This window comes from Vulpes lagopus, chromosome 17, assembly GCF_018345385.1.
Source record: "Vulpes lagopus strain Blue_001 chromosome 17, ASM1834538v1, whole genome shotgun sequence".
Taxonomy (NCBI): domain Eukaryota; kingdom Metazoa; phylum Chordata; class Mammalia; order Carnivora; family Canidae; genus Vulpes; species Vulpes lagopus.
In genome coordinates, this window is record NC_054840.1 from 13305323 (window position 1) to 13327491 (window position 22169).

A 22169-nucleotide genomic window follows, 5' to 3' on the forward strand; every position below is an offset into this window, starting at 1 on the left:
AATCTTTTATAATGGGCAATGAAAACATCTGAAAACATCTGTTCTTTGCATTGTAGGAGGACATTATCTTTATTGCAATAGGCAATAGAAAAAGCAAATGAACAAACCTGCCCTTTGCTTTGGAGAAAGGCACTTCTGCCTGTTTTCTAAGGTGGTTAACTATGCAAACATCTTTGAAGAAAGAGTATGGATTGAAGGCAGGCAACATGTCTGCCTACAATACAAAATCACAGAGAACACCAAAACTACTTTAAAAATCTATTGGTATTATTTGATTGACTTTGGAAAAATTTCAGCCATATTTCTTCAAATATATTTGCTCAATCCATTTTCTAACTTTTCTCTTTTTGAGATTGAAATTACATGTGTTAGTCCCATTGATTATTAAATTTCTTTGACTTCTTTTTTTCCTTTCTGTACTTCAGCTTTAATGATTTCAATGAAACTGACTTTCAATTTACTAATCCTTTCTTATGAGATGTCCAAATTGCCTTTTGAAAATAATTAAAATTTTTTTGAGGGGTCAGAGAGGGGCAGAGGGAGAGGGAGAGAAGGAATCCTAAGCAGACTCCCTGTCCAGTGTGAACCTGAATATAGAGCTTCGTCTTACAACCCTGAGATTGTGACCTGAGCCAGAATCAAGAGTGGGACATTCAACTGACTGATCCGCCCTGGTGCCCCACAATGTCCAATATGCTTTTATTCTCATCTAGTAATTTTTTTCCAGATATTTTGTCAGTTTTAAGATTTTCATTTGAGTCCCTTTCATACTTCTCTAATATTATATGAAATTCCCCATCTTTTCTTTCATTGTTTCTCCCTTTTCCTCTAGACTATTAAACTTTTTTTACAGTTTTTGTCAACAACTATTCAATTTGTGGGTCTGTTTTCTTAGACAGACATTTTCTTTTGATTCTTGATTAATTTTCTCTTTATTCTTGTCTCTATTAATTTTTAATTGTATGTTAGGTGATATCTTTAAATATGACACTCTGGATTTTGTAATCTACCTCTGAAGAGTGTTAAGTTTTGTGGGAATGGAGAATGAAATAATCAGAAGATTATCTTGAATCTGTGGATACTTGGTTTGATACTTTGTAGTGTGACTATATTTTGTGCCTAGGTCTAAGGATAATATCTTAGGTATCCTGGAAAATCAATGGAAAGCTCTAGGTATTGGACCTATCTCTCTATAAATTCAAGACTCAATTCTAGGCTGCATTGGGTAGCAGATGACCTCTCTGCTTGGGTTTTTAGGCTCTCCAGTTGTGGTTTTCGCCTTTTGCTCCTTTGAATCCTGTCTGAAGTTCTGGGGTCAAAAATCTAAGGGAACCTATATGAATATTTGTGGCACATCAATCATATCCAAATGTATCTTTCATTTTTCAATTTTTCTTAGCGTCCCATATTTCTCAGGCCAATTAGACTGTAACTTTCTGTTTGTGATCGGTCCAATAGGAGCTGAGAAGTGCCCTCAAGAGAAGCTGCACAAATGAAGATCTCACCTGATCTAAATAATTTAGTTCAAAAGTCCAATTCTTTTCTTTTGTCTGCTTTCCTTTGATTATTCTTCAATACTTTTAAATAGGAATTTTTATATTTTCCTAAGAGTTGGTAATGTTTTCTGCAGGAAGGTTAATTTGTTACAGGTTACTCTGCCATTACTGGAACCAGCTCTGTAATTTTCAGCTGTGTGATTGTGGGAAAGTTTTTTTTTTTTTTTAAGTGTTGTTTTCTTTCATCTTTAAATTAGTGATGTTAAGAATATATAGTACCTAAGTATGTCATGGCAATCAATAGTGAACATTAATGTAAAACACTGAAAGGGAAGATTGCTACATTGTAAGCACACACAAATTTTACTATTATGGTTACTATAGGGACATCTTTCACAAAAACTCTAAGGACTAATACTCTTAGGTTAGCAATAAAAAGAAGAAAAAGGGAAGGAGGGAAAGGGAGAGAGAATATAAAGCGGACTCCACTCTGAGCACAGAGGCTGACACAAGGCTCCATTCCACAACCAGGAGATGACGACCTAAACTGAAAGCAATAGTTGGACATTTAATGGACTGATCCACCTAGGCACCCCTAAAATGCTTTTTAAAGAGATAAATAAAAGAATCACCAGACACTAGCTATTATGCTATTTTTCTCTAAAACGTAGAAGTTATGCACATTAAATTTGCACCTACTAAGCATATATTCACAGGTCAGTGTACTATAATTTGAGATGAAGAACATGAAGCACCCCATGAAATATTCCATATATACCCTTTGGCTCTATCTCAGTGAAACTTCCATTAAAACAATAAAATAATAAGCAAAAAAATCATTTTCTTAGCACTTGATACCAGCCTTGTATATGTACATATATACAGAACATACGTATATGTACATATACACAAAAACTCACAATTAGCATTATTATGGTTACTTGAAAGCCTCTACTCCTGGAGTTTTAGAAAACACTAACTAGCTATGAATCAATTGCTGAGTCGGTCTTATAAAAATTTCTCCTTTTTTAGCTCATTTTCTCTATACCCTCCACCTCTTCTCCAGCCATGTGGCCAATATAACGAGAACTGAGGCAGACACTGAAATGATGTAGTCTCAAGTCCAAGAATGACAAAGAAACCACCAAAAACTAGGAGAGACACAGGAAGGACTCTCCCATGGAATCCCTGGAGTGAGTGTGACTCTGCCAACACCTTAACTTGAGACTTGCAGCACCCAGAACTCAGAAAATACATTTCTGTTGTTTTAAGCCACCAAGTTTGTGGTAATTTAAGACTGTCTCAGAAAACAAATCCACATCTCTATTAACACATTAGTTTCTAAAATGTAAGAGCTAGATCATTTCTACCAGTTTATTTTTTTAAAAAAGATTTTATTTATTTGTTCATGAGAGACATAGATACATGAAAGAGAGGCAGGGGGAGTAGCAGGCTCCTCACAGGGAGCCTGATAAGGATTTGATCCCAGGACCCTGGGATCATGCGCTGAACCGAAGGCAGATGCTCAACCACTGAGCCACCAAGGGGTCTCTACTAGCTTCTTTTCTGCAATTCAATGTAGGTCTAACTATATAATATTCTTTTATTAAAATGTATCATTTCTGTATTAAAACATTGCTTTTCTATAGTGATATTATGATTATTTATAATCATCTTAAAGCTATAGCATTTAAAACAACTTGGTTTCTAGTAATACAAACATACATTGCACACCAGGACTGACAATATTTTCCCTCGGCTGCTGCATTATTTATTATTCATTTTGAAATTGTATAAATGCCAATGTAGCACCATTTATATCATTTACATTATGTCATTGTGAGAAAAAGTTCTCAATATTGGTTTTCTTGAATTTATCATGATCCTTTGTGAGACTTTACCAGTTATTAACATAAATCTTTAATAGATGAGAAATGCTAATGCAATGGACTTTTCTTAAGAAACATTTAAATATTTTATGCAACCATTGTTAGGCTTGAGAATTCCCTTTTCTGATTACCAGACTTTAAAAAAGGAAAGAACAAACTGAATAATGTGTATTTGTTCATTATTATTGAAAGCAGACTCAAGCTGTGGAATAATAGTTTACTGAATGTGAGTTGTATTTTACCTGCCAGATTTTTTGTTTGTTTTTTAATCACCTTACCTTTACAATGTTATACACAATGTGACAATTCTTAACTTTCAAAATATTTTTTAGACATACATCTTTTAACCACCTTTTGAATATCTTCCTGACTGTAATTTCACTTGAACCAAACATGGAACCATAATTGATAGATAAAACCGATTATGTAGGGAGTTAGAGATTCCTGAATTTCAAAAGCTGATATATCATTATACTTTTGAAGAGGTGCACAAGTTAGAGTTTTTACAGTCATTTAAACCACTATTACCTATCACAAAATATAGAGTATTTTTAAAAGTTATAGAAGTCAGAGGTGTTTTTTTTAATTTAAATCTCATTCTTTACCTGCTCAGAGAAATGTAAGAAAAATATTAATCAAAATACTAATTAATATCTCTTTTAAGAATAATTATAGTAATAAGCTCATATATTTTTAAAAACGTGATAGCCAATTAAATTTAAGGGCAGTAGCTGAAATGCAACTGTGTCTCATGGGTTTGTTTCATAAACAATGTGATAATTGTATGCTTATTGATTTATTTTGTTTTTTTTTTACCTTTCTAATTTTAAATCAGACTATTCAAAAATGCTAAGACAATATTATAAAGAATATTGTAAAGTAGCTTTGTTGGAAAACTAGAATGTCTAAAAATTTATCATTTCCTATACAAAATCAGAAAGTCTAAACCATATACACTTCACAGAACAAATTTTTGCAGGTAACATATATTTTGTTTGTATTTGGGGATTTCCTGAAGCACTTGCCAAGATGGAGTTTTAACTCATTTGTCTGCTGATCCTTAACTCTTTCCACCAGAGAATTTCTCATTTTGTACTGATATCTATGTATTACTTCACACTGCACAATCTAACTAAACGTTATTCTGATACTTAAACATTTATGTGGTAATTATAGTCTATAAGGTTGTGTTCTAAGATCTTTTAGTATATAAATCCACTGAATCTCCCTCACACTTCTATCAGGTGGACACTTTATCTTTCATGACTATATACATAATGCATAGAGCTCAAGAAATTCAGACAGACGTGGAATTAAAAACTCAGGAAATCTTATTTCAGAAAATATGCTAACTAATCTTCCACCTTACTTCTCCACAAAACATAAAACCATTAACAAAAAAACATGAAAGGAAAGCACAGCAAATTGATTTACAATTAAAAAACATGACAAAAACATTATCTTGAGAAGAATATAATGCAACTATTCTCACTGACCTTCCTGATGTATACAAATCATTACTTCTGATAATGTCTTCTCCAAGGATGCTTTCCTGTTCCTATGCTTTCTTCAGACCTTTCCTCCAACATTTCCTGCACCACCAGTTTTTGTAAGTTTAAATCTTATCCCATGGAAAAAATAAATAAATAAATAAATCTTATCCCATGGCATTCTAATTGGGCTTCTAAGAAATCTGTTTCCTTTCAGATCTTCAGGAGAAGGAATCCTAATTCTAAGTATTATATCACTATCATTTGTGGTTGAAATTATATACCATGAAAATTTCCTGATGTCTTGACCAAAACGATATCCGCCTCTCTTAAGGCAATTATGTTTTTTTTTGCCTCTTCTCTTACCATCCCCTACTTAGGTGCGGTTATTGGTTTCTGGGTCTCAATTTACTCAGCCTCATCTCTCTAGCAGCGGAAACAGAGATAGCACATTAAGTGAATGTGTTTGAAATACAGTGTATCAGGCCCTCACAGGGGATATACCTAGATTACTGAATCAGTTGGACAACGTTTCCGTGCCAATCTGGAAGAAAGCTATTTATCCAATTGGGTCAAAATAATTTAGAAAAGATAAGATTGAGGAGTGTTATTCACTCCACTTAATCGTCTAACTATAATATTTCTTTTGCCTAAAACATGACTGCTGAATTAGGATTTAAAATAAGATGTAATGCTACAGATGGTCTGAAATTTCCGTTTTCTGGGGGAAAGGAGAAAACCTTACCAATCAGTAAAATTACCAAGATGTGTGTATTACCGTTAATTTTTTGCATACTATGTAAAATCTATGACTTGGCATTTTTCAGATTGTGTAAATCTAAATTATAGGACATATTTTTTTATTTTAAAATATTTTATTTATTTATTTTTATCCATAAGAGACACAGAGAGAGACAGAGATATAGGCAGAGGGAGGAGCAGGCTCCTCGCAGGGAGCTGGATGTGGGACTCCATCCCAGGACTCCAGGATCATGCTCTGAGCTGAAGGCAGAGGCTCAACCACTGAGCCACCCAGACGTCCCTATAGGAGATTTTTATTTTATTTTATTATTTTATTTTATTATTTTTTAAAATATTTTATTTATTTATGAGAAACACAGAGAGAGAGAGAGAGAGAGAGAGAGAGGCAGAGACACAGGCAGAGGGAGAAGCAGGCCCCATGCAGGGAGCCTGACGCAGGACTTGATCCTGGGTCTCCAGGATCAGGTCCTGGGCTGAAGACAGGTGCTAAACTGCTGAGCCACCTGGGCTGCCCCATAGGAGACTATTATAAAAGGATATTTATCACCGTTAAAACTATTTTTAAGAGTCTATTAATATAATTAATTTGGGGTTATTTGTTATTTTTTCTTATAGTTCAGTAAAAGCAACACATATTTTTAAAAATGTTAATAAACAACAGAATATTTTTTAAAAATGTATTTTTAAAATTGCATTTAACTTTGGAAATAAACTTGGAAAGAATCTTGACAAACCTTAGGAGATGTGTAAAAAAAGAAAAGTAGAACAATAATAGAGAGTTTAGCAAATCTGACAGACTGACAGTTGGACTTTTATGTTTTCTTATTCACAGAAAATCCATTTGGAACTTTCCTGGGGTGGTGTGGCCCAAAATGATGGTGTAAGGAAATCCTGAACTCATCTCCTCCTGCAGACACACCAAATATACGTTACATAACTTCCCCAGGAAAAGGCCTGAAAACTATCTGGGCGTCTCCTCCACAACAAAGGATAAAAAGGGCCCCATCAAAATGCAGACGGAAGGCAGAGATGCTATCTGGCAATCCCCCAGTTTCCAGGAAAAATCCCACCTCCAGGGTGGCAATCCACAATTGGCAGGAATCTCATGAAGCAGAAGCTGCTCCCTGAAAAGTAACAATTCATGCCCCATATCAGCCACCTGAACCCATGGTACTTGTAACAAAGAGACAAGCCCCCAAAATATCTAGTTTTGAAAAACAACAGGGCTTTATTCCAGGGGGCCCAAAGGGCTATAGGGAACTGAAATTATATACACTCACTCAATCTGGAGCCTAGAGGATATTATGATAAATGAAAAGTCAGACACGGAAAGACAAATATATAATTTCACTTATATGTGGAATCTTTTTTTTTAAGATTCTATTTATTTTTTTTTTTGAGAGAGAGATAGAGATAGAGAAAGTAGAAGCAGAGGGATTGGCAGGAGAGGGAGAAGCAGATCTGCTGAGCAGGGAGCCCAAAGTGGGGCTCAATCTTAGGACCCTGGGATCATGACCTGAGCTGAAGGCAGAAGCCCAATCAGCTGAGCCACCCAGGCATCCCTTGAATGTATAATCTAAAAAACAAAAAATGAAGACATAAAACAAAACTCACAGACACAGAGGATAGGAACGTGTTTGCTAGAAGGGAGCAAGGTTGGATTGTGCTGTGGGATAAACAGGTGAAGGGGGCAAGAAATACCAGCTTCCAATTATAAAATTTATAAGCCAATAGTTTGTAATGTATAGCATGGTGACTGTAGTCAATAACATTGTGGTGTATGTTTGAAAGTTGCCAAACAATAAACCCTAATAGTTTTCATCACAAGAAAACAAAAATGTTTGTATAGTAACAGATGTTAATAGATTATTGTAGGTAATGATTTCAGTGTATAAAAATGTTGAATGATTATGTTGTACTAATATGAATGAAACTAATATAATGTTTTATGTCAGTTATCCTCAATTAAAAAATAAATCAATAAAAGTGCAAGCCAAAGCAAAAGACGACAACAAAACAGTCACTCCTTTCACAAAAATGATTTTCATTTATTTTATATCAATGAAAACTACATGAAACCTCAGTTTAGAGCTGGTCTTCTAATGAAGAAACTCCCAGAGTATCACATTCATAGATTTCTTTGCCTTCTAATGAAGTTGCACAGAGTATCAACAGCAGCTGTTAGCTTCTGTGGCTCCCAGACTTGGTATCTGTCCATACTGCAGATCTGTAATAAAATTTTAAAACTATGAAATGGAAAAAAAAACATAGATGATGATCAGCAATCTCAAAATATTTAGTAAGTCATTTAAATCGCTTTAAAAATGTCTGATTTGCAGCTTTTTTTGCACTGAATTTGCAAGTTAGCACTATGAGAATGTTTCCATTTGGTCATCAGCTGAGCTAAAGCACAGATAATTTGTACAGATTCCAAAGATGATAATTAAGGTTATTACAGTGATAACCCCCAGCATATTTGTAGACTTCCTAGGCAGCACTAATAACTAGCTCATCATCTCTTAATTAAAATGGTAGTAATTTTGTGTTCTAAAAATAACATTGGATCCCATTTTATTGTCAGTGGAATGGTATTTTTACCATAGTAAATATTTTATTTTAGTTTTCATTTGACATTAGAACATTTTTGTTTTATGTGATCCATATTATCAAACTGAATATAAAATAATATCATAATGCTTATAGTAACCAGTAAAATATTATAATATATTTATAAGGAGGCAGCTGGCTTTTTAAGTATAATCATGCATATTTTGATGTGTTCTTCATAAACAGAAGGAATATAGACATGACTCTTGCAAATTTTAAATAAGTAAATAGATCTATAAACCAATGTAATTGAATCCACATAATAACCACAATTCCATTGTGTTTATAATTATAGTTTTTCTTTCTCAATATTATCATTTCTAAATTGATGGATTCGATTTCTAAAAATTTAAGAGCTACCTGAAATCCAGTAGATGCTTAAGCAACCTTATAGGTGAGGGAGAGACTGCTGGACCTAGATTTGTAAGCCCATGACTTCCTGAGGGTATATAAAATAGAGCAGATTAGGAGTATTCTCTGAATTCCAAAGTGGAGCTTGATTTTTAAAAAATAGAGGATTTTACAAATGATAAATGTTTTGCTTGCTTGACAAAATTTCTTGAAGATTGGAGCAGTTTCATATTGTGCTTCATCAAATCCTCTCATTTTCATTCACAACAAATGTGCAATTGCAATCATTCCTCATTTTCTCTTTGACAATTGAAGGGGTAAAAGTCTGAAATACTCTATTTCAGAAAACTAACCACCTTTAAAATTACTCTTATTAGCATTTTCATTTTAAGGCCACCATATTCTTGTTTCATTTTTATATTCAAAATATTTGAATAGAAAATATTGAAAAGGTAAGGAAAATTGCAACTTGGGGCAAGGAATAATGTTCTTTCAGTTTAATATCCTGTAGCCATAGAGTAATTTGAAATGGGGTTAGTGCAGCTCAGCTTTCTTCTACTATGTGACTTCAATTGTTACATTAATTTTCTGCTTGTTTAACTACAAATAAAATACTTTAGTCAAATGTTGTTATAATTCAATAGTTTATATTTGCATTTGGTATATAATGTTTTTGAAACTTTATGTTGTAACTAATCATTAATATAAACAAGAAGTTTCAGGCTCCGTGGTCCATACCAATAATCTGAACAAAAAAGATGTATTGGGTCTCTCTCTGTGTTCGCATTCTACAGGGGCAGAAGCAATAGGCCGGGGTGACAGAGATGCAGGATAGAAAGAAACCCAATATATATGTATATATGTGTTTGTGTGGGCGTACACATGTGCATATAGGTATACATACAGGCATAAACACATACATACAACATACAGTACTTACATGGTAACAGGTACTGACATATGAGCCCCATTACAGTGGTTTATATATGCTAAAATGGGATGAATTTAGCCATGTGAATATTGGGGGACAGCAGTTTCAGGACAAGATTCTCAGTGAGGAATTATCTTTGTTTTTATAGGAAACAAAAATTATCTTGGCTTTTATATGAAGTCAAAGTAGCTGGAATAGAGTGAGCTAGTTTTGGGACGGGGAGGAAATGGCAGAGATGAGTGGGAAAGGCTAGATGAGACAGGGATAGAGGAGACAGAAGAAAGCAAACCATGTTGTAAGGGATATCTGTTTGCTTCCACTGAAACAAGTAAACATATAAAAAACAAAATCAAAAATACCTTTTGGGGAAAGCTTTAAGAAAGGAAGTGGTGAAATAAATATTGTCTTGCTCAGGTTCATTATGGCTTCTGGGGATGAAGAGAGGCAAGAGTGAAAGCAGATTGATAATCAAAAAGCTACTGTATAAATCCTGGGTGAGACCATGGTGGCTTTTGAAAATGGTGACACTTGAGTTCTATCCATGTCTTTGCAAATGTCAAGATCTCATTCTTTTTGATGGCTGAATAATATTCCATTCTCTCTATATATTACTTTATCCTTCCAGTAGATGAACATTTGGGCTTTTTCCATAATTTCGTTATTCTTGATAGCACTGCTTTGAATTAGCTTTTTTGTATCCGTTAGGTAAATAACCTAGTAGTGCAATGGCTGGGTCATTTTTAACATTTTTGAGGAACCTCCAGACTGTTTACCAGAGTGTCAGTATCAGTTTGCATTTCCACCAACAGTGCAAGAGAGTTCCTTTTCTCCTCATCCTCGCCAACATCTATTATTTCCTTAACTATTAATTTTAGCCATTCTGACTGGTGTGAGATGGTATTTCATTACGGTTTTGATTTGTATTTTCCTGATGATGAGTGGTGTTGGGCATTTTTTTTTTCTGTGTCTGTTAGCCATTTGTACGTCATCAAAATTCTAATATGTGGTAGAAATAAAATTGTGTCTTTCACAAAATTATTATCATTTGTTTTCCTTGAAGAGACAAGTCCATTTATTTATTTTTCAATATAATGTTTATAAAATAGGCAAGTTTGAGTAACTGTAGTTTATCTGGCAGAAGTTCTTTCTAGTGAAATGGTTTTCATCAGAGGAAAAAACCCAAAACTTAATTTAGCTTCCAACTGAAACAATAGCCACACACTCTCATCACACAGGTGCTTCTCTTAACAACAGCCATTATACTCAGACGGTCAGCAGAAGTGCTTTACAAATAATTTTCATTTCCTTGAATAGAAAATCAAAAAGCATGTACTCTAGGATCAAAATTCAATCAAATCAATAATTCGTACTGTATCATCAAGGACACTGCTAAGTGAAGCTTTTATTCCTTTATGGTAAATTCATGGTGGTAAAAATATAATGAATACTAATGCAGTTTAGTGCCACTGTTTTAATTCATGCCAAGGTGCCATGCTCTTTATTCAAAATTGCTTTTGCAACATCAGCACAGATTTCACCCCAGAAAAATGTCTGTGTGTTCTTACAAAAAATATTTTTTATCTTGTTGACCTCATAAAAGGGTTTAAGAGTTCATTGAAGGCACTTTGAAGACCATTGTAACTGCATAATTAAATTATGTTATACATTTAAATGTAAGTAATTTTGTGCCTCTGTTTGGAAGTTACTGAGTTTTCCTTATTATATTGAAGCATTGAAGAGTCCCCGATTAGTTTAACCTCTAAGAATCCTTCATCAGTTGGACAAGAACAAAGTACATCCAGGTACATACTACTGGAGCTGACTGAATTGAATGCATAAACATTTAAGTTGAGTCAACTTTTCAGCCTTCAGCTATTTCCTTAAGGCCACAAACTACTCAGCCAGTCATCGTTTACTTTATGAACACCCTGTGAAATAGGAGGGGAAATATCAAAAGATGTAGTTGACTAAGAAAGTCTTTTTCTAAAGCTGTGAAAATAATTTCTTACCTCCTTTGTCATTTTCTAACACCAAAATCACCATCTATTATACATTTCCTTGATTGAGATGACAATATTAGGAATGTTATTGCTGAATTCCATTCCTCCCTTCCAAATTCATATGCTGATGTCCTAATCTCTACTACCTCAGAATGTGACTAGGGTCTTTAAAAAGGAAAATGAAGTTAAAATGAAGGTTGGCCCTCTGAAGAGGGTTGGTCCTTAATTCAGTATAGACAACGTCCTTCTAAGAGGAAGAGATTAGAATACAGACACTCAACAGAAGGAAGGACCCTATGAGAACATCCAATGATGGACATCTACAAACCAAAAAGAGAGGCCAGAAAGAAACCAACCTTGATGATTCCTCAATCCCAGATTTGTAGCCTCCAGAACTGTGAAAAAAATTAAGTCTCCATTCTGTCGGGAATTTGTTACTGCGGCCCTGCAGCAAATCAAATACATTTGAAAAATAACTCTTCTAAAGCCAACTCAGGAGTTTTATATTTACTTGATAAAATTATATATTTGAAACTTCTATTTTCATTGGCTCAGAATGTAAACACAATCGCAATCAATTTATGCACATACAAAATTCCAACATAAATGCCTTTAAAAGTTTTATACTTTTTAAAGGGTAATACAATGTAGATGCCCACTTTGGTTCCATTATTTTGAAAAATTCAAGTTTCAGTCAATTACAAGAAATAGACTACATTTCTTTGTTCAGAGAGGAGAAAACTGAACATGGAGAATCTAATCATTCAGTTCTTGATAGTTAGTGGTCTTATGCTATGTTTTACACACATCAACTCAGTTAATTCTCAAAAGGCACCTATAAGCACTATTATTATTTCATTTTATTAAAAAGGAATAAGAGACAGAAAGATTACATAATTGCTCAAATCTCAGAAATTATAAAAAGCAAAGGCTTAAAAACATTTTTCTAACAACATGGCCAAGATCCTACACATTAAAATTCTAAAAGAAGATGACAAGTAGCATAAATGATAACTAGTCAAAGATAAGCAACAGAGTTATTCATGGGATTTTCATTTCTCTAAAATTTTTCTTTCAGTTTTAACATTTCCTTTCAAAAAATTTAGAAGTCAGGACATTTAGAAATAACAGGACAATGAATATCTACTTTTGTAACAGGTGTAAATTTACCAAGTGTAAATCTTTTACTATATCTACTTTATCATTCTCTTTCTCTTTTCTCTCTCTGAAAATTATAACTAGTTCTCAAATATTTGTCAGAGCTTATTTATTATCACTTTAAATCTAAAAACTTAGAACATGTATCTTATCAATAAAGAATCTAAGACAAACCCACCATACACGCATTCATCTAATATTGGTGTCTACTTGCACTTGATGATTTAATACTAATAACCTACTATGTTATGCATTATCCATATACAAATTTTTCAATTACTCCAAAAAATGTCTTTATAATGTCTATTTTTAAGAACCATGAACCAGTGAAGCAAAGTTTAATGCACTTTTATGATACCATAATGCCTTATCTCTTTGATAAGAGAATTATTTTCTCACTTTCTATTGATATTATTTAACATCCACACTAGGTTTTGTTTTGGAATTTATTTTGCTCTTTTTTTTTCAGAATTTCTTTCATTTTGAACTTGCCTCAATTTTTCCATCATATCTAAGTTTTGGGGGAAAATTTTTGGTCAGCAGGTCAGTAAATTTACCCTTCTCAGGAGTCATATACTATCAAGGACTCTTTATGTTGCTGAGTTTCATCAATTAAGGTGATAAACCGGTTGCCTTCATTTGCATACATTTCCTTTCTTTCTTCTTCATGAACTTTTGCTTGAAACTATCATTTTTCTTTCTTTACTTCAAGGGCCTGTATTGTTGCAAGTTTGTATCATATATTGTATTGTGACACTTCTGCTGTTTGAATATTTTTTTCTCTCCTGCAAAAAAATTACTTCTCACCAAATGATTTCAGTATTTGTTGGTGATATTTGTCTAAATCCATTACTACAGAGAAAGATGTCAAGTGATTTTCTGATTCTCTCCTTTCTGATATTATTAGCTGAAGTTATCCTATAAAAAGGAGAGTTTTTAAAAAAATATCAAATTCAATTCAAATTCAACATTTGTTTTTTTATTTTCCATATACTTTTTTTAAATTCACCGGGCCACTACTATCATGTTTGATGCTAAAAGTAATTTCTAACCTGTCAATGGAAGGAACTTTTGATATGGTAACATCAGGTTTTTAATTTTTTGTTTGTTTGTTTGTTTGTTTGTTTGTTTTGAGAATGTTGCAGGAGTAGGGGATCCCTGGGTGGCTCAGCGGTTTAGCGCCTGCCTTTGGCTCAGGGTGTGATCCTGGAGCCCCAGGATTGAATCCCACATCGGGCTCCCAGCATGGAGCATGCCTCTCCCTCTGCCTGTGTCTCTGCCTCTCTCTCTCTCTCTAGGTCTATCATAAATAAATAAAATCTTTTTTTTTTTTAAGAGAGTGTTGCAGGAGTAAATCTACATTTATTAAACTCATAGTATATGCTAATTTCTTTGCATATACCTTCAATTCAATAACACGGAATAGGTATCATTATAATAGCTATACTACAGATGAAAAAAGAAAAACAAAAACCAAAAAACAAAAAACAAAAAACAAAACTGTGCCCAGAAAGATGAAGAGACTTAGACAAGATTACATAGAAATTTGGGCCTGGATCAATCTGGCTTTTTTCCATTTTACCACAAACTCCCGCTCATGCTGATTTTACCAAAGCCCCAAAGTTATTTGTGGAAATCCCGGCTGTCACTATTGATAAGTTCTATGTGAGTGATTCAAGGATTACTCATATGTAGAAACAAAGAAAAAAAAAAAAAAACAGTTTTCAGCTTCACATCTTGTTACCAATAACAGTCATTACAAAACATACCTGCATGCTCCTAGGTGGAGAAGGTGGCTTCTGCAATATTCCCTTTCTCCCCATCCGTGTGAGAACACAATCATACTAGAACTTCTGTGTCTCATTGCTCTTATGCTTTTTAAAAATCTTTAAAAAAATGCTTGTTTTCCTCTGAGAGCTGGGGTTTTTATATTTCCTACTTAATATTCTTTCACTTTATTAATCTCTTTTCTGTACCATGTAACCTTCCTATAGACTTATTTATTGAAATTTAATTCCAGTTATTGTATCTTTCCATGCTAATTTGATTTAGAGTCACATTCTGTGAACGAACTCTGTATCTTCATTTGTATTCCCTATATCCCATCATTTTCTTGAAAACCTTAATCATACTTACATTAAAATCTTTGTCTAAAAAAATCTTTGTCTATTAACTTCAGTATGTAGATCATCTACATGTCTATTTCTAGTGTGTATTTGTGTTTGTGTGTATGCGTGTGTATCTTGGTTGTTTATTACATTGAACTTCCTCTTAGCATGCTTGATTATCTATGATTAAATGCTGTGCATTTTTTTTTTCTGAAAAAAGATGTATAGGCTCTGGATGATGTTATTTTTACTTTCCCCTAAGAATTCACTCTTCCCTTTGTTATGACATGGGCTGTCTTTTTAATTAGGTGTGAACTGGTACTAGGCTCTTTCCCCAGGCAAATCTTAAAATCTAATTCTAGTCCTCCTAGGTCTGTGAGACCCCCCCCATATTATAACCTGCTTTTCAAAGACTCTCTGCTTTGCTCCTTCCTTGACTGCAATGTACGATTCCAGCATTTGCCAAATGTCCTGAGAGGGCATTAGCACAGGTTCAGGTTTATTTCTCACCCCATTCTTTTCACTAGAAGCTGGCAAGTTTCTAATTTCTGTCTCCCCAGACCCACAAGACCACCAAAACTCAGATGATTTCATTTCTTTTTAGTAAGGGTCTTTATCTCAGTTCTTTGCCCATATTCTCCATCTCTCTGTGTCCTGGAGCAGCAACAGTTCTCCTGGAAAAGCACAGGTAAAATATCAGCTTGCTTCTCTTGGCGGTTCTCCCTTCTTTGAGACTTTCCCACCTTACTTGGATTGGGGTTCCCTTGGCAGCTCTCAAATCCTATCAGTTTCTGAGCACATCCCGACTTGCTGATACTGGCTGTTTCAACAAATTCTTTAGTACTAGATTTATTAACATTTATAAGGACCACTATTTGCTTCCAGCTACAGGTGTCTCATTGCTTTTAGGCCATTTCAGTTGGTAAAGCAACAAATTTCACACACACACACACACACACACACACACACTCACAGATATATATGTGAGAATATATAAATATAGAAAGATATATACTGACATAAGTATACATATATATTCATAATTTCACGTTGATGCCTGCAATTCCAATCCATTACCACAGAACTCTTCCTTCCTCCTGAAACCCATGTTTGTAAATTCCTTCCTTTCACAATACAAACCATACTTTCTAACATTCTATTTTATTTTTAGAGTTTAAGGAACAGTAAACAGTATTTCCTGGGAGTGCACTAGTATTTTTACTCTAAAGGCTAGAGGCTTTATGAGCAATGTAAGCCATTTAAAGTTTATTTCTCAATGCTTCTAAAATGTATTCATTTAAGAACTCTAATGCCCACTGAGCTCAGCATCAAATCCAGATAAAGGCAATATGGAACAGAGTTTGCGTTTAGAGTCTCTATAGGAAACTCACTCACAAGAGGATGCAAATATGTCTTCAGGGGAGTACCATAAACATGCATTTATGAAGATGGTGTTAAAATATGGCCGGTAATCCTTCCTGAAAGCACAAAACCTTTCCACTATAAAAATATAATAACATTTACTCAAATATTTATTCAAAGAATCACAGGCCTGAGAGGCTGTCAGGTTCATTTTCTGACCTTCAGGCAAGACCATGTTTAAACTACCTTAGATGATGAAAATGTCTTTCTTTTGTAAAGGACTTCCTTCCTTGGGTAGCCCACATTTTATGCTTAACATTTTTAACTGTGAGGGAATCCTTCATTATATACAGCTTATACCTTCCATGATGCGGCTTAATCCACTTTCTCTTCTTCCATTCTAAGTAATGAAAGAAAAATCGTTTGTTATTATCTACTGAATAATATCACTCTATAGACTCGAAATCTTGTTATATGACTCAACCTCATTTCTTTCTTTCTTTCTTTCTTTCTTTTTTTTTTTTTGAGCTTGAATCTTCCATGGCCTCATTTGCTTTAGCTTTATCAATTTATAAGCCTCACTATTCTTCTATAATCTGTTTAAATTATCCTTAACTCTTGACTATTTCAAAGGCCAGTCTCAAACAGAACAATGTAGTCAAAATGTGGCTGACTCTGACTACAATATAAGGAGACTATAAACCTCTCATCTGTTATATGTTTTAAAAGTGTGCATTTCTGAATCATTGTTTTATTTTATCCCTTAGATACCAAAGATTTTTCTTTTCTGTTCAGTGATATATACCTATTTAAGCCAATTCACATAGAAAGCCGTAAATGCAGAAGCACCAGGAATTCTAGAATGGCTCTGATATTTTACCTCTACTTGCTAATCCCTGAACAACTGAGTAACAATAAAATGGCAATGACAACTGCTATTTATTGAGTGCTAACATGTGGCAGCCACTATGCTAAGCACATTTTAAGGATCACCTAACTTAATTATTACAGCAATATTACAAAAAATCCTATTATTTCAATTAAATGCAGGGGACTGAAAGTTAGTTAACTGGATAACACAAGGAATAGAATTATTACTGAACATAGATCAATCTGACTTTGAAATGTGGGCTTTCAGTAGCATCAACGTCCCTGGAATTTCACTTGGTTTCTAGTATTTCGGAAATTACCTGAGAGATGTGATCTGATGCTATTTAGAACTCCTAAAGGGCCCAGGGGAGGCTTGGTTAAACCCCATTACAATGTCATGTCACTTTAATGTTTGTCCAAGTATAACTTCAAAGCAGTTACACAAGTGCTAATGGTAATTTTCAAAGTACTGATTACTAAGCTAGTCACTGACCCAACAAATTCTTTTATGTCATGAAGTATTGTGGGAAGTTTTATTAGTGCAAGACATTGGGATGAAAATGGTGAAAGGGCAGAATGGATTGAGGACAGAGCAACTTAGTGGGAAGGTTAGAAGGATCTAAGAGGACCAATTTCAGTTTGACTGGGAGAGGTAGAACGTCTTGAGTTTCTCAGTCAATGACATCCAGGTGTAGGAGGAAAGTGATTTCAAAATAGAATTATGAATCTAAATTGTGACATAGTCCTAGCCTCAAACTGGATAATTGCCATCATGAGCCTAAGAGAATAGCTAAGTATGCATTAGAACAGATCACAGGTATGGAAAAAAAAATCATCTGCTGGAGGATCTAGCATCAGTGTAGGCCAGATAGAAGCTAAACCTGAGAGAGGCTACAGAGGCAGAAGGTAGAAAGCTTAATTCAGGTAGTGCTGCAAGTATTGGGCAGAGAAATTGAAACAAACACATTTCCTCCCACCACTCACCTACCACCATAGTTTTGTAAGTTTCTAATTAAACACAGAAAACTGGGGATTGTGATTTCTCAGTAAGAATCTGTGGAGCCTGGTTCCATGGATTTGAAACAAACTGAAACAAAACCCAAAAGATAAATTACACTACACTTCTATGATTTCTGTGAGCCGTTTATTTCCCATTACAGAGAAGAAAGATCCTTTCACTTTTAGTTGAGCAATTACATTTCTTTGATGTTTTGTTATGACAATTTAGCTTAATTCTGTTGGCAAAATGCATAGTTTATTTTAAAAGGAAATAAAGTTGATAAAATAAAATCACAAGGTTTTTTTTTTTTTTCCTCCTAGGATTAAAGCCAAAAATCTTACACCTTTAGTACATCAGGGTCATAGATTTATTCTGACCTAGTTGAAATAGTTTTATTTGAACTCAGTCATGATGTTAATGATGATAATAATGATTTAATATAGTTTATCACAGTCCATGAATTTTTTTAAAGTTCAATTGATAGTTAATAATAAAAGTTGTACTTTCAATTTGTGCCCTTGTTTTGGTCCTTTTTAAACTTTTATTTCTCTGCAGATGCCCCTCTTGGTGTACCTACTTCAACTGAAGAGGAGTATATTAGTACACAACTGCATCTCCTGCTCATCCCAAAGTCCTGAGAAAACAACAGCAACAAATATTCATTGAGAGGCATTAATTTTTTTTTTTTGGCCTGATAGTAAAAGGTTAATCAGCAGAATAATGTGCATATGAAAGCACTAGTTGTACTTCTCAAGTGATGCTCATTACCTCTTATGTTTAATAGGTTAAGAGAACAAATATCCAAAGCTTCTACATCCCGTAAGAGAAGTATTAGCCTTGTTTCACCTTTTAAGTTAGACATAAAATAGAAATATAGAATAGATGCTGTTCCAAAATCAAAACAGAAATGCCAAACATATTTCACTAATACAATTATATGGAAAAAACAAAAACCAAACTCCACGTATCAAAATTACTTTCAAAGTTTAAATATAATGTTAATGGATCTATGATAATTTTCATACAGCCCTTTGGAAAGCACCAAGTGATTTTTCATATTGTATGATTTTTTATCCACTAGAAAAAAACTGAACAGATCTCAAAAGCCTTTTTATATTACTCATTTAAAGAAAAAAGGAGAATAATGTTCTTGGTTACGAGAACATAACCTGAGATGCTGGATAAAATTGGTAAGATATTTATAGTCTGTCAAGTAAGACAAGTAAGTCTGTCAAGTGTCCAGTATTATGCTGATGACACACATATTTTAACTTTTGGTCTCCCTTGCACGTTAGTCACATTTAAATTATTTTTATAGTCAATGAGGTATACAGCCAGTAAAAAGAACCCAGGATCCAACTCCAGATCTGTCAGCAGCTAGCAGTTAAGGATTAGAGAAGTAGGGTGAATAATAAATGTAATAAATGTTTTATCAGACCTGGTGGAAAAATGTAACCAAGCATAGGCATTGCTATTTGTACAAACATGTTTATTTGAGATAAATAAGCTCTGAGTCTCACAGTGACGTGTAACTTAAATATTTTGCTTGATGTAGTGATGTTTAATATCTTGTATATGAACTCAGTGTTTAAAGGAAAGAATAGGTTTGAAGCAACTATTAATTTAAAAAACTCCTTAAGAAGGGATAGCTACACGAGTACAAAACACAGTTAGCCTTAATACTTGCCATTAGGGAAAGCATATAATTTGCTGTAAGTAAAAATGTCTTTTTTAATTGATGGGAATTTTCTGAATATTCAGTCATTTTCACTTGCACATCTGAAGATGTGAGGGAAGTTTTATTAGTACCAAACCATATTTTTGCTGGCTGTACCTTTATAACTGAGAAATCATTGCTTCTACTGCCCAGGGTGAGATTGAATCTTTTGAGCAGTTTTCCTATAAACAATGACATTCAGCAAAGGCTGCATTGTCAGTTCTTGTAGAAAAGGCGTATTTGTCTAATAGACTATAGTGAGAGCATTTCACATTCCATTCCTTTTATTGACAATATGTTATTACCATTGATCATTTCTTTGGAGAGAAACAAAACTCATTGTCAGAATGAAATAAAACTCAAAGCATGATTAAAAATGAAAGTCACTACACTTTTAAATCAAACATGTAAATTAAATACTTACTTTAAGAGTTTGGCAGCTCATTCAAGGATATCTTTAAAACTGACCCAAAAGTTTTAGCAATTCCTTTTTTTTTTTTTTGAGCAATTTTAAAGAGAACTGAGTTATCTTTACCATGGGAGAGCATTATCCTTTAGAAGTTTGTTGTTTGTTTTAAGCATCTAGCTTGTTTTTTAAAGCTACCAACTAGGGGATCCCTGGGTGGCCCAGTGGTTTAGCACATGCCTTTGGCACAGGTCGTGATCCTGGAGTCCTGGTATCAAGTCCCACATTGGGCTCCCTGCATGGAGTCTGCTTCTGTCTCTGCCTTTCTCTCTCTCTGTGTCTTTCATGAATAAATAAGTAAAATCTTAAAAAAAAGAAAGCTACTATTGTTTCTAAATGTGTAATTTATCTTGCAGTTCAAAAGGTAAATAGGAAAAAAATATTTTGTATAATTATAGTGTAGCTGGTGAACTAAGTGTATATCGTCTCAAAATAACTGTTTTGAAGAATATGTTACTTATTTTCAAATAATTGTTGGAGTCTGATATTTTACATTTATTTGCCATATATTAACAATTAATAATTTCCATTGCATTAAGTATAAGACAGAATCCTCAATGAAAAATGTGAGATGAAAATAGCTAATAAGTTTATTTTCAAGTTTTATGCTTTTGGAAGAATTGGCATAATACATTCCTTTTGAAAAAAATAATACATTCCTTTTGTAAAAGATATTCAAATGTAGTTTGAAATCAATTTCAGCTTATCTCCAAAATCTGTGCTAAATATTTATTTTGTGTTAAATTAATTAATTTTAATTTTATCAATAAATGAAACTTCCTAAGGAAGAAAGCTTTCAGTAATGCATCTTCCAAAGTGAAGCACTTATTAAAATTCCACACAACCTGTCATCTTTAGAATGAAATTATTTTTTGCACCTTTGCATCATGTAGTTACTTAAAACAGCTTACAGAATTAATGTCAGGCTTCTCTCCAATTACTTCTATGTTCCCCTTTGCTTTTCTTGGAATTTTAAAAAAAGCAACCATGTTTTTAAAAGCTATTTGCTTGGGCTTTAATTTTTTGATGATGGAAAAATAAAGCACGCTGTATGCATTAAAAGTAGCTGAGTTTCATTCTATAAAATGAAATTAGTAAGTGAGCCAGAATGAGGGAGACAAAGCATATATAAACTTGTGGGCATATTAATATTTTAAAAATTGATACTTTCATACTATCGCAGTTGAAGTTATCAATTGAAATATAGAGGTGGTACGTGTGAATTAACATATATTATAAAATAGATTGTCTCTAAACTCAAACAGCAATAGAAATGAAAATTTCAGTAGAAGTAAAATAGCCAATGAATCTAAAATCTCTCATTTCAACTTTCGGCATACACTAGATCTAAATCGTGTTAACACTAACAGATTCATTGATAATATAAATGGGATATTTCTCAATAATAAAAACTAAAATGAAAAATATTCCATCGGGTGTTTTGGGCATTTTACTTGCCAAAGCAATCAAGTAGAATAACTACTAATGATGAATGAAACCAGTTAATGTCATGTCCAATATACTCAGAATCACATATTTGCTTGCCAATAAGCCATTTTTACAGACAGACTGTAGGAAAACCATGGTACTTTAAATTAACATATTTCTATTCCCCTACTGGTTAAAAACTGGGATTCATCATCTTGAAGTTTCCTAAATGTGTGACATGTGAATACTTATTTAGAGTCTGGACAGTTCATTTTAAATACTAGAACCAGAAATTAGATGTTTTGTCTTCCTCTAGTAAAAGGAGAGCAACCACTATTCCTTTACCTACCAAGAACTGGTCGGGTCCCAATCATTCTAATTCAAGAATAGCAGCCACATGGTCTGCACCAGTTTTGTTTGTTTTTTTCTTTCTCACTCCTGCACTCATAAAAGGGAAATCCATCAATGACAGCACTCTGTCCCAGTATGTCTAATGTCCTCTTTCTGTTTCAGATCTCATTCAGGACACAATGT